This window comes from Orbicella faveolata, unplaced genomic scaffold, assembly GCF_042242905.1.
Source record: "Orbicella faveolata isolate gen_17 unplaced genomic scaffold, um_ofav_v1 contig_37, whole genome shotgun sequence".
Lineage (NCBI taxonomy): Eukaryota > Metazoa > Cnidaria > Anthozoa > Scleractinia > Merulinidae > Orbicella > Orbicella faveolata.
Window position 1 is genome coordinate 3,054,273 of NW_028301566.1, and position 12,311 is coordinate 3,066,583.

General features: G+C 39.0%; 1 pseudogene across 1 annotated transcript in view; it reads right to left on the reverse strand.

Moving 5' to 3' along the window:
* Positions 1-901: 901 nt before the first annotated feature.
* The window catches only part of LOC110067937 (uncharacterized), a 48,046-nt pseudogene continuing 36,636 nt past the window's right edge, over positions 902-12,311 (reverse strand). The window contains exons 18-22 of the transcript XR_016202851.1: positions 9,625-9,681; positions 9,265-9,461; positions 8,179-8,298; positions 5,888-7,405; positions 902-4,145 (exon numbers count right to left, since the gene is read on the reverse strand). The product of XR_016202851.1 is annotated as an uncharacterized LOC110067937 (transcript). The remainder of the gene's footprint in view (positions 4,146-5,887; positions 7,406-8,178; positions 8,299-9,264; positions 9,462-9,624; positions 9,682-12,311) is intronic.

The window sequence follows — 12,311 nt, forward strand, 5'->3', positions numbered from 1 at the left end:
CATAACAAAACGAGGATTGCGAATTAAAATTTTGCCAGTTTAAATAACTTCAGTGTCCGGTAATTTTGATTCCCTATACTTCGTAAGATATCTCACATCCTTCACGTATCTAAACAAGGTTGTTAAGAGACTAATATGCTGAGTGAAATAGGTTTCGATATTAACATTATCTCAGGAGAAGAATTATGTAAGTAAGGTGTACGTGATGACTATGACGCACTCGGGGCAATATTACAAATATCAGACCAACCTCTTCACTTTCGAACCTTTCTCAACGCCTTTAACAAAATCATATCAACATATCCAGCTGCATAACATTAAATGTAGTCAAAAACGATATATGTGGAACAAGCTTTCATTTTTAGCTGTACCGGTTATTGATTCAAAAGTCGAAAGTAATTGACTGTTGTGATGCTCGATGTCGCCTTCTTCAGTACCATTCGTCTGGTTCGTGATTAATTGATTGACTGATTGGGCAATTTAACGAATGGGAAATAAATCTTGTTCGTCTGATTGAATGTAATTAAATCTTTTTGAAAAGTTTTTCAGCATTAGTCTATCAATGTGGAATTCGGTCCGCAACTTAGAGGGTGACTCACGATGCTGCGCCGCAACTTTTGCTCTCGTTGCTACATTAATTTTGTTGACACATACATTACTCTTCGTTTTAATCTTTCCCGCATTTCTGTGTGTTATTCTATTAGTTTTATCATTATCAATATCATTTATTATTATTATTATTAATTTCTGAATTTTTACCAGATACATGTAAAATTCAGGTTTGTATGAAAAAGTACTCAATAAAGTTTGATTATTATAAAAAATAATAATATTATTATTATTATCATCATTATCATTATTATTATTATTATTTTAATATATATTTCTTTTATTTTTGACCTTTGTTTTTGTTTTGGGATAATTTTGAATCAACTTACATTGTATTGTTTTCCACGTCGTAAGAAAATACTGAAATATAAGTGATTGTGCAATAATTATCAGGAGAGTGATTCGAAAAGTGAAAGGGGAACGTAATACATCCAGAAAGGGAGAGAGATTTGGGGCGAGGGACAATGCCAAAATTATTCACTGGAAAGAAGGCAGGGTAATATCTAATTTTCAATGAACATTTATGACATGTTCATTTTTTTGTTGTGTAATATATATGTATATCGAACTTGCAACAAAGGCCATTGCAGCTATGCCACGTTTTAAATTATCTTCACTTTTATCAGTCCCGCCCTTTTTCTGCCTTTCTGTCAAGCAAGACTCCTAAACCGCTATCCCACGGAAGCGGTTGTATTAAAACAATTCTTTGTCGGCCGGAAAGAGAAGCCACATAAATGTGTTGGGCGCCAAGCAGCGCGGAGTCATTATCACCATCCATTGACTTAAAAGTATTAGAAGCTTTAATAGCCTATTTAATTTTCTACACAGCCTTTGCCTTTCCCTTACTGGCTTCTCTTTACCTTTTTTCGTTCGCCATTTGCATATTTATTTTTGTTTCAATTCCCACGGGATACGTTGCTCAGATGTCTTTTCCTCTCCTCTCTCTCTGACGAACCCCACCACGAGGATGGGAATTTGTTGACACCATAAAAACCAAGGTATAAACACTCCACAGGAAAACACGCAACAACAAAATAATTCTGTAATAGTTTATTACAATTTTAACCTGACGTTAATATAATGTTATAGCTTAAATCGCATTTCTGTAACACCGGTAAATATACACAAAGTAGTAAATGTAAGCGTGCTAGATATATTAAATACTAATTAACAATTAGATTATGAGCTCGAGATTTCTATGAGGTGATAGCTGATGAGGCCGAAAGCCGAATCAACTATCGCCTCATAGAAAACGAGAGCGAATAATCTAATTGTTTTAGAAGAATTCTAACTGAATTTCTTCAAACAACGATCCAACTCTTTCTGGTCTTAGTATTAAACTTCACGCTTTAAAGAATTCGTGCGGACTGAATTTATTGTCAGTTTGATATTTGCAGTTTTGTAAGCGCGCTTATCGGTTTCTTTAAAAATTTAGAGCTTTTTTAATCCAAGAAACCGTAAATGACCTCCTTTTAGTTTTCTCAGGAATTTTGTTTATTCGTTTGTTTCCAAATGCTCTTTCAAAACTTCGGAGAAACGAGGAAACGTTGAAATTTTGTGGACCACACCAAGCCACTGCACACTAGTGGCTGATAGTGTGCAATAGCTCAGTCAATCAGATTACAGCATTTGCATTAGTATACTAGTAGAATTCTACTAAATGTAATTAAGCAAACGATCAAACATTTTCCTTAGTTCAGTTTACTTAGTGTTTTTGAGGAGTTCACCTCTACATTGTCTTGTATCACAACCTTTCATCACAGAAAGCGTACCAATAAATTTCAAAACAACATTCCTCTTTACTCGATCCAAACTTCACTTATTTTTATCCTTCGCAGGCGAAGCGACTGGCGATAATTCATGTATACCTTCCATTCTAAGCTCTCTTCTGCCACTGAATCAACACGCTAAAAAGCAGGGTTGTTTCACAGCATATTTCCTTCCACGAAGTCAAAGAGAATATTGGCTGAAAAGCAGCTTAAGTTCTAAAGTATACAAAAATGGTTCTTGTGAACTGATCCTGGGTTTTCAAGAGTTTCGGAAACGAAGAGTTTGGTTTTCAGTTTAAACACCTGGGCGTCCCCATGTTTACTTCATGTTAATTTATGACGTCATTATGCGGTCAGAGTTCCCAATATGGAGCCTACAGAAGACGATATCGTGTTGGAAATGGACATATTTATCCGGAGCTATACATATTCATCATGAATTATAAACGATTAGAAGCTTTTTCTTATATATATCTAGGTTCAAGTAATGCTGCGTTTTAAAAACGCCAATTGCGCAATGACGTCATAATTTCCCATCAAACTTTCCAAAAATATAAATAGCAGAAGCAAAACGCCCAGCATTCAAAGACCGGCAAAGAGTTCTTGACTGAAAATTCTTAAAACAATCCAACAAGAACCTCAACATGTGATTTGGGACAAATTGTGTTTTAGCCAAGATTCCCTTTAACGAGAAGGGTTGATTCAACCAGCCTGCACGAGAAAGTAGCTCACATAGCGCATTGCTTTCACAAAGAGAAGAGCTGCTTGCACCAGCTTGTAGGTATACAGCGAGCTTCCCTTGAATTCATCTTCACAGTCTAGTAAAAAGTGTAGACAGATAGGGAACGGTTTACAAAATCAAATGCTCCGACTACGATGCAGGCTGCTGCTTTCGATGAGAGTGGCAGAAAACCTAACACGGGACTGACTGAACACAATCAAGTGACGAAAAGTGGTTATGAGAACAATCATAACCGGACGTTATCAACTGAGAAACGTCAGAAACTGTCTGGGATTCTGTTCAATGCTTCGCTAAAAGTACAAACTATTTTCAAAGACTGAGTCTGGAAAGTTGGTAAACCAACTTAGAGTAAAGCGCTTCTTAACAGACGTCAACAACTACCGGCACCATACCAAAGACTTCTTCACTACATAAACAAAACCGACGCGTACGGACAGCCCTGAAACAGAGCGACTTAATTGGCCTAAAAGTAGATGAATAGAAAATTGCAGCTAGAACCGATCAATGAATGTTGACAAACTTCACACAAGTGTTACAGTCATACAGTCACGGCTAAACTGACCAATGAGTTTCAAAATTAACGGCTCGGCTTATAACATCATCCAATGACTAACACTATCCACTTGACTCTGCACATGACTTCTGTTCATTTTGTGGAAACGTCAGTCACCAACAACAGTTCTTTTTAAAAGTACCTTCTCCCACACGATCCCACTATAAGACCTTCTGATACACGTGGGTTTGTTTGAACTATTCACTATCTTATAACCAACCATATCGATATCAATGTCAAAGTAGCACTGTCTAATTTGGTGATGTCTGTTCTGTCCATTACGTATACTCTTAGATCAAGTAAGCCTGTGCGTCGGAAGGTTCTGCACTTGGGGAAGAAAAGGAAAATCTCTTGAACATTGCCACCACTTTGCTTTTGAGAAAAACGATTCCTCGGCGAAAGAAACTCCACCATCGCAACGGGCACAGAAGAACTGCCCTCCAGAAGAATCGCACATAAAGGAATCCCTTAACTAAAAAAAAAGTTGTAGTTAGTATTATCCATATCACACCATTAAGAAACGTTTTTTTGGTCCCTACGTAAGCCTAAATCACAATCCCTCGCTTTTATTTTACAGTCTTATAACGTTATATGTACTTATTGACTTAGTGGAAGGGCCGGACGGGAAAATATTTTGCTCGAGTTTCGTACGTCCTGACCTCGAGCCAAATATTTTCCCGTCCGGCCCGACCTAACTCAGTCAATAAGCATTTTATCATATGACCACTTATTATAAAATAACTGATCATGAGCGACTACGCGCGCTTTCATTGGTCGAAAGGTGTGTTAAGATGAGAGTATGTAAACACGGTTGTGACGTTTTAGCTTCGCGTGTATTTTTGAGAATTATTTTATAAAAGCAATAGAACACTTTTTCCGTGTTCACATAGCCTCATCTAAACACTCGGGGGTTGGAAGAATTCTAGAAAGTTATGCAAACCCGAGACGTAGTCGAGGGTTTGTATAACTGTCTCGAATTCTCCGAACCACCCTCGTGTCCAGATGAGGCTATGTAAACACGGAAAAAGTGTTCTATTGCTTAAGTGTTGACTATTCTGTTAGAACCTAAATAGGACGCGATTACATAACATCAGACGGCCGCGCGCGGAACAACTACAAAAAAGATTTTACAATAAACACTTGTCATTTATTTCTTCGCGTCGAACAAGAAACACACAATTCATCGAAAAACACGACTCGTTTGCTCATGTTTGTTTTTCAATGTAAATCAACAATTTCAATACATGCTAACGAACAGAAAGTTGACATAAAGCTATCAAAAATATGTCAAAACCATCAAAAACTTAGCGAGTGACAAAAGTTCGCTTTACGCTTCAATAAAATGTCAGCGTCGTTTCAAGGTATTTGTTGACCTCTTGGATTCCCTTGAACAAAGGAGAACTAGCAACTGAATATTAATGACACCGATGTTGAATCCCGCAAACAGTGCCTGGGTTTGCTGACTTTGCTGGCTTTGCTGTGTAGTGGAAATTCAAGCGAGTTTTATTATCTGTATGAACTGTACGGTAATGAACTTGTGTTCGTATTAAGTTTTGTCTCTTCAAACAACACTGATGTAGAAACCGCAAAGCAAATTATCCTACTGTACATATGGTATGTTTGTGATGTCTCTGATTTAACCAACTTCTCCCAGAAACTCTGGAAACTCGAAGAAAACTGAAGAAAACATTTATATCGTGCTTTGTTTTCTTTACGTTGTCTTCTTGCTTTTGACCCAAGAGAAATTTTTGATGCTTTCCACTAGGAGAAGTTTCGCCTCAAGAGTCTGCTTTTTCCAAAGGTAAATTATCGGACAGTTCATCCGGAAAAGTTGTTTTCTTGACCGGCTGTTTGCTTGTTGTGGGCTTCTGAGAAAGTTTGGATTTCCTCAATTTAAAAAAAAAACGTCATGTCATTAACTCGCATCGATCTTGCCGTACGCGTTCCTTGTAGGGCCGTACGGTTTTTCCAGCCCTATCGCTTCCACGCGTACGGCCCTCATACGGGACCTTTTTTCCTATGGTTTTCCAAGGAAATTGCGAAATAATTATTATTTAGGAACTGCCGCCTTCTCCTTATTTTTTCCTTATCTTGGATTTTATCAATTAAAAAAAAAAACGGCTCGAACATAGTTAAAACTGACAAAGAAAGTGAATGGTACCTAAAAATACCAATAAGGTCTAATAAGAATACGGCTTTAGCCCATGCACTTACCAATGGCAAATAACAACACAGAGGCGTTAAGGAGCACAAAAATGACATTCAAAACGACGGAGTCGTTCTGCATCTGGTCCTGGTGGTCTGGTCTCCAGTTTGTATATACTACACCAAGGCAAACATCAAAGAAAATGACCCACAGCACAAACGTTTGCAGTCGATCTTCAAACTTTCCTTTTATTGGTCGAAAGAAGGTGTACGCTACTCCAAATGCGCTCACTGTTAACATAGTGAAGCTAATTTGAGAGGGACTTTCAGATCCGAAAAGAAACACCAGTGAAATAAGAATTAGCTTACGATACATCTCTGTTATCTCCCAGAACCAAAATTTCTTCTTATAGTTTTCAAAGAAAACTTTCAAGCCAAAAGAAATTTCTTCTTCTTCCTGTGACTCACGGTATTTGTACATGAGAGACAACACCAGAAGAGGAAATCCCAAAGGATAAAATGCAAACACAGCAGCAATGGGCCAGAAAAAGTTGTGACGAGGAGTAAAACATTGTATGGAGTAGTCCGCTCTCAGGAAGAAATTACATTGACTCTTTTCATCTGTGAAACACGTCTCTACACATGCGCCAGGAAGAGGCAGAGTTTGAATAATTGTTTTACTTGTTGTCGAGTAAGAAGTCAGTAGAAACAGAAAAATGTTCCGATAGCAGGATTTCTTCAAACTTGAAACTGCACGTAGTTTCTCGCTATCAGGAATATCCACCTTCGTTTTGACGTATCTCTTTTTGAGGAAAAGATAAAGAAGAATTATGAAAACAACAACAACATTCAGAGAAATGATCCCTAGGAATTTGGCAAACTGATCCATCCGCAATTGAGAATGAATGCAGCTTAATGGGGCAAACTGCAAAATATTTCCTTCGAACAAGTTGAGATATTTTTCCATAGAGATCAAAGCTACCGGCCATCGAACTCTCGCCAACGCCGAGAAGATACCGGCAATAACTTGGTAAAATCCAATCACTATTTTAAAGCAGGACATGATGATATCTGCAATGGTTCGATCATTCTCAGTCTGCTTCGAGTCTCCCCAAAGAACCATCAGAAACACAGCAACAAAGAGTACAACCAACAAAATGGATGAAATTATTGTGACAGTTAACCGTGGACATTTCAGACAGTTGTTAAATCGGAAGTAAAAGCCGTTTGTACAAGAAGCACACAAGATCCCTTTATATCCTTTTTGGCATTCTGAGTTAATCCCTCCCTTGCAGGAATTGGCATGAGGACATTTTATTGGTTTTGGTAGTGAAGCCGTAAACGTGGAAAAGGTGTTGTTGTATTCAGGTCCAAAAGTGTGGATGTTGTTAACAAAGCTCCCATAACGCTCCTTCAGAGTTTGGTCAGACCATTTCCAGAAGTAATTCGGCGCAAGTATCGCTGTATCGTTCTCACAGACAAAACCATGGGCGGGACAGGCTGAACAGGCTCCAAAACGATCCAAGCGATATAAATTGCGCAGGCATCTGCATGCACGATAACCAGCGGTCTCATTCGATAGAGTTCCTGATGAAAGGAAAAATAATTAATGAATCTATTTAAAACTATAAGTGTGGACAAATCTCAGTCAGTTAAATAGCAAAATAGCATCAAATGTGTATACTTTCATTCAAAATTACTGGATATGAGATTTAGCAGGATTAAGGCCGAGGGTTATAGAGCCAAAGGCTGGGACGGTTAACACAAACTAGGTATTTGTTTCGTTTCACATTTGTAGCCTCTAAAGCTCTATTTTCGGTAATTGTGGGATATCTCAAATTTCCTTCTCCCAACACAAGTGACAGTGCGTAGCCCAATGACGCCATGTCTGCTGCAACAAAGCTATTGCGGGTAGATGTTGAATATTCAATTAAATTGACTATATCAGGAGTCCACGGGCTCTGGGTGTATGCTCTCAGCCAAAGAGGACACAAAATGCAGAGTGATTATTTGTTAACTCCGCTGTACTATTTTCGCTTTTGATTCGATGAAATATAAAAATTTGTTTAACCTACGTGCAGACGTCTAATATGAAATGAAGAATATGGTAAACGTCTAGACACAGACCAAGCTTAAAGTAAACACGCTTCCACATTACACAGACAGCCTAGTAAACCGTGGGAAAACGTGTGACTGAATATCATTAAAAATTAGTCTTGGTTTTTGGATGTCAAAGTTGCGTGTGTTTGCCAAGCAATCGCTTAGCGTAATCATGCAAAACCAAAAGAAATGCGAATTACTTTCGACACTCAAGTAAAAACCACTCTAGCCAATAGCTGAACCAAAAACACATTCCTTACCATATGGGCATGCCCGGCAGCTAACGGCACTTGTACCAGGACGATCTTTCTCGGAGACAAAAGTACCATTACTGCATGTTTTACAATCAATTTGCCCCATTTGATCCTGGTAAAAACCTCCTGTGACGCAAAAGAAAACAAACAAACAACAAAAAGCAGAATAATCAAGTTATGATGTGAACTTTCAGCTATATAATTGGTTTACTTTTTTTTATTTTCCTTTCAGCATTGTTTCATTTGGTCAAAATAAATATGGAAAAAGCCCTTGGTGGTTATAAAGCAGTCACCACATTTAAATTAACAGACGAGTAGCATTTGGTGCTATGAAAAGCAGGATAAAACTGGCATTATAATTGACCAGAGATCGATTCCCACCCCCCTCCCCCCAAAAAAGATCAACTATATATCAAATCTATTCCATACATATCCATATGAGTCGTGGAAAAATGACCAATAAATTTGTTGCGCAAAATTAAGAAAGTCATATGCGCCCTCTTGTATCAGCATCACCCGATATGTCCAGCAACCACCAGCTATAAAACATCTAATCCATCCAACGGAAGAGGGATAGCTTAGGGCTCACTACTCCTAGTTTGGGAGAAAATGTGGAAGGAGGAAGAGTTGTTTAAAGAATTTGATTTCTTGGACAGTAATTTATACAAAATTTGGCCTATATCACTGTGGAACAGTTGCCCACCGAAAACCAATTAGTCGAGGAAGAAGTTAATACACTTTGTTATACAGCTACCGGCTCCATATACCAGAGAAGGCATAAAGCCCATGTTGATACTTGGTGCCAGAGCACAGTGCCTGAGTACAATTCTCGCTGGACAATAATGTGAACACACCTTTGTTTTTTTTTCTAAATACAGAGTTCCCATACCCAGGTACAAGGTCTCGACCTTGTACTTGAGCACCAAATGGTACTTGGATACTTAGACTACCAGTGTCTGAACGCAACACTATTTTGTGCCGGTGTCCAGGCATCAGTGCTCGGGCGCCAAGTGTGAACGAAGCTTAAGATACAATTTTCGTGGCAGTGTGCATCAGGAATTTTATTTTTTTCGTCAATATTCTGGCAGTTACCTGCCGGACACATTTCACAGGAGTCATGCTTGCCTCTGTAGGTACCAGGTACACAAAGACTGCAATTTGAACATCTGGAGTCATTAACGTATCCAGTGTGACAATTATGACACACAAAGCCCGAGCCTGTCAAATCGATTTTGTAATCCACGTCTTGGAGCAAAAAGATATGGAACGATGCTGACGGGGCGCACTTACTGTGTGGATATAAAATATGACAATATGCACAATTATTTCTTTCAAGTGAGAAAATCGCATTCTTTCTTAGTACTAGTAATTGGTTTCTTTTTTAAATTAAGATGGTAATAATAATGATAATAATAATAATAATAATGATAATAATAAATAAGGTTTACTCACATAGCTGTAGCGTATCTCCCTCGAGGAAATTGGCGAAGGTTTTTACACGTTATAGACCTGTAGGTTATTACTGATGGTTAGCTCACAAAGTGCCAATTTCAGCTTTCCTAAAACGGTTACCTTAAGACCGGTACCTACTTTTGTTAGTGCGCACACGTTCTGCGCATCACGCAAGACATGGTTTAACCGCCACGCACACGCTAGGGTTGGCATTGACGTAATCAACTACCCTACCAAGGTCACGACTGAAATGAGAGCAAAGTTTTCCTTCTGTGACCAAACCAAGTTTGATGAACCTGCACTAAACTTAGGCACACCAGAATAGCAACATATATCCCTAACCACTCACTGTTAACGGCTTCCAGCTGAAAAACTAGCTGTTATCTGTCGAAAATTATACTGGATTCCAACTGTAAATATATACCTGCAGTACAGGTCACCCAAGCGTAATATAAGAGTTTGTACCTTGAGTTTGTATGGAGAACAATGGTTGAAATATAAGAGTTTGTATGGAAATTAGGAGATGACATTTAATTCGTTCAATGTATGGGTAATGTACCGAATAAAAACCCTTGAACATTCAACGTTGTCATTTTATCTCATCCTGCAGAGTTTAAACGAGATCTGAGCGAATCTTGATATATTTGTCCTACGGTGTTATAATAAGAGACATGTTTGGAAACTGCAGCCAGTTTGGCGACAAAACACTCCTCGGAAACGAGTCAAATTTGCACACAAAAATAGCATATACTCAATATTTCTCGCTGAACTCACAAGGCAAGGCCTATACTTTCTCTCTCTGCAGTCCAATGAAGTGCGCATTCAGTTTTCACCGTGTTAGCTGGGCAAAAAGTTGAAATATGACCGCATAAATAGCGGAAAATGATGCTCGCAACTCCCAAGTTGATCAGTTGATCAGGGGAACGTTTTGAATTCCATCACGGAATTAGACAGGATGCACCTTCAAATTCCTCCTCCAACAGTATTTACTCACAATATTTCTCGCTGAACTCAAAAAGTTCTTCTGACGGGCAGACGTGTGAGACAAAGTTTGTAAGGTCAAAAATTCCGTGCCCTCTACCTGTGAGGTGGTAAATGACCAGGTTACCAGTCTCGGCCGAGCGGTGACGACAGCAAACTGATCAACTTGGGAGTTACGAGCATCATTTTCCGCTATTTTTGCGGTCATATTTCAACTTTTTGCCCAGCTAACACGGTGAAAACTGAATGTGCACTTCATTGGACTGCAGAGAGAGAAAGTACAGGCCTTATCTTGTGAGTTCAGCGAGAAACATTGTGAGTATATGCTATTCTTGTGTTCAATTTTGACTTGTTACCGAAGAGGGTTTTGTCGCCAAACTGGCTGCAGTTTCCTACCTGGGCTCTTATTATAACACCGTAGGACAAATATATCAAAATTCGCTCAAATCTCGCTTAAACCCCCCAGGATGGGATAAAATGACAACATTGAATGTTCAAGAGTCTTTATTCGGTAAATTACCCATACATTGAACGAATTAAATGTCATCTCCTAATTTCCATACAAACTCTTATATTTCAATCATTGTTCTCCATACAAACTCACGGCACAAACTCTTATTTAGGCTTGGGTGACCTGTGCCTGTAGATGGTCTAGTTTGCGCGCAAAACAATGTTTTATTTACTAGGGAAGTGACAAGAAAGTTGTAACGGGCACCGTAAAATAAAACAAACAATTCAGTTAACTTTAGAAAAACGCGTGGTTACCCCCTTTTTTATGTTATCTAATGGACGCGGCAAGCCTGTGCCACATATGATTAGTTTCTGGTTTTGAGTAAAAGCTATACACCGAATGCAGATATGGCGGACCACTCGGTCGGCGCCCGGAACAAGCTGCATGAAAGCGAGACTAGTCAGGCTTTTAGTTTTTGTTTTGACAATACTTCCCCAGAAAAGTCTTGCTTCGTCGTCGATGCATATGTGGTCTGTTTTATTTCGCTGTCCCTACGAGTTGCTGTGTTTCTGAATGACACAAGAAGGAATAAAAATCTTTCACCGTTCGCCTCTAAGGGAAAATAGTGGATCAATGCAATTCGTTGAGACGAGTAAGAGTAGTTCACGATCGCTGCGGAAACTAAAGTTTGTTTGTTACATGTCAGGCTAGAAGATTTTAGAAAATCGTTTTAAAGACGGGCTTATGGGGGGTCTGGTGGTGTTCCAACATGATTTCCATGGCCAGTACCTTCCCCACGGTAAAGATAAAAAGCTCTTCTTGAGGGTTTTAAAAGAAGAAGTTGTTTACGTCCGCGTCCACTCGCACGGAATCGCAAGAAAAAAATACTACGGTGCGATAACCAAGCGAATGATCTTCAACTTCCCCCGTCGTTGAAACCAGTGAAAGCATTGAGCCAAATGACAACGGCTTGAAGCTAAATGCGATCGCTTACACATTTTGTAAGATCTTCAGGCCTGAAATGTAACAAACTAACTTAAACAGTTCCTTCGGCGATCGTAAGCTCCTTTCCTTCCACTGCTTTCCCTCAGAGGCGAACGGGGAATCTGGAAAAACAAACAAACAAAAAAAAACACTTTCTCTTCTGTGGAAGATTTCCCACCCCTCTGGTGGTAATCAGGAACGACACAAAAGCTCGTATGGAGGGCGAGAAAAAAACGGACCAAATCGACAACGAAGCAAGACTTTTCTGGGC